The sequence below is a fragment of the Hipposideros armiger genome, unplaced genomic scaffold (assembly GCF_001890085.2).
Source record: "Hipposideros armiger isolate ML-2016 unplaced genomic scaffold, ASM189008v1 scaffold_64, whole genome shotgun sequence".
Classification (NCBI taxonomy): domain Eukaryota; kingdom Metazoa; phylum Chordata; class Mammalia; order Chiroptera; family Hipposideridae; genus Hipposideros; species Hipposideros armiger.
The window spans coordinates 1499010-1501054 of NW_017731414.1; positions in this window are offsets into that span (position 1 = coordinate 1499010).

Below are 2045 nucleotides of genomic sequence, written 5' to 3' on the forward strand. Positions count from 1 at the left end.
AGGGTGGGACTGGGTCTGTTTTGTTGGCAGCTGACACTCCATTAATGTTTGTGACATAGGTGGCCCTTCTTCTGGGAGCATGATGGGTGGGATGGGTGGGATGGGTGAGGGGATGGTGAATAAAGGGAGGTTGCATCCATGAGGCAGGAGAGCTTGGTTCTGTGTGGAAGTGGCCTCTGGAGCCTGCGAGCCACAGTCCAGGCAGTAAGGGCAGTTCCTCATCTGTGAACCCCTGACCCCAAGCATGGTGCTCCAGAGAGAGGCAGGTTAAATCTCAGGGTCTGGACTCCGGGTTTCACCTCTTCCTTTCTTTGTGACCCTGGGCCAGTGGCAACACCTCTCTGAGACTGTTTTCTTTTCTGGAACCTGACCTCATTGTAGGACAGGGTCAGTAGTGGACATAGAGAGGGTGCAGAGACTGTGGAGCTGGATAGGGGGCGCCGAGTCAGTGGGTGGGAAGGAGCAGGCTTGTCCAGAACATTCTGTCAGCAGTTCCTGGCCTCTTCGAAAACAGGAAGCTAGCTCTCAAGGGAGCCCCCAGCAGCGCTTCCTGAGCCTCCTCGTGATGTGACTGCGTGCTGGTCGGCATGTGTTTGCAGACAGGCTGGAAAAAGGCGGGGCCACCAGTGTGCACGTGTGTGTTTGTGTGTCAGCCTTGTCGGTGGAACCACCCAGAGGTGTGTGCACACATTTTATATATACTTGCATGTGGATTTATACATCTCAGCCAATGTAGGGAGCAAACGAGCGTTGGTTGGTGCATTGACAAGTCTGGATTTGGTGTTGTCATGGGTGTCTGTCAGCAGTGGGTAGTGGTGTGTGCTGCCCCATGCAGGCCTATGCTGGTGTGTGCCGTTGGTTGCTGGCAGATGGTAGCCTGTGTGGCCACCCCCAGGCCTCTGAATCCCCAGGTCTGCCCTGATTCAGCTGCTAATGGTCACTCTAAATTCCATCTCTTCCCTGCTCCAAACCTACCATGTCCCCAAGGCCCTGCATAGCCCCTGCGACCACCCCATCCTCCTTTCTTTCCATCTCCCATTGCTCATCAGCCTCTACCCCACCTGCCTTCTTGCTGTCCCTGGAGGCTGCCAAATAGGTTCCTACCTCAGTGCCTTTGCACCTGCTATGTCAACTGGCCAGGTGCTCTTCCCTCCTCTCTTCTCTATCTCTCCGGCCTCAGAATAATGGCCTCGAGTGAGTTACCCCACTCCTGCATCTCAACTGCCTTTTACCCTGCCACAAGTCCTGATAACAGGCCCTAGCTTTGACCACTCCCCTCTGCCTCCTAAGATGGGCGTCCCCCCTCTATAAACATCAGTTTATTCTCCTGTAAACTGGACCAATTTTGGTTTGGCTTCACTTGTCCAGAGTCACCCAGAAAGTGGAAAAGCCTGGATTCAAACCCCGGCTGGCCTGATCCCAGAGCTTTTGTCCTTGTTCCATCAAATAGGGGACACACTTGAGGGTCAGAGACAGTCTGGGGTCACTCAGCCACAGGGGCCAGATGGGGCCAAATTGTGGCCTCCTGTATGTCACATTCCGGAGATGCCTTTCTCTTACCGGCAAGCTTCTACCCATCCTTCAAAACCCCACCTCCGATATCTGTTTTCTCTGACCCAGTCCTGACCCCATGGGCTGAGGGCATCTGTGTCTGGCTGCCAGGGCTGAGGCCTCTCAGGAGCCCAGCAACACCCAGCCAGAAACATGAGACTATGTTTCTCACATGCTGACTTTCTGGAGCTGGCCCAGTTGCCCCTGCCAGGCCTGATCCTCCTGCTGGCGTTATTACTCTCAGGACCTGCCTACCTTGTGGCTTAGAAGGGCATACAAGACATTTCACTTGACCCAGAGGCCCATGTGGTTTGGAAACTTCCCTGACCGGGCCCATGGCCCCTCTGACCTCAGATCACATCAGCTTCATGCCAGCTGGTTTACCTGTGACTAGAGACATCCTAGGACCCAAGCAGTGCATTGAAGGTTTCTTGTGGTGTCTCAGTGCCCCAGCCCAGGGAAGCCACGGGGGGTTGTGAAACAAGGCTTAGATC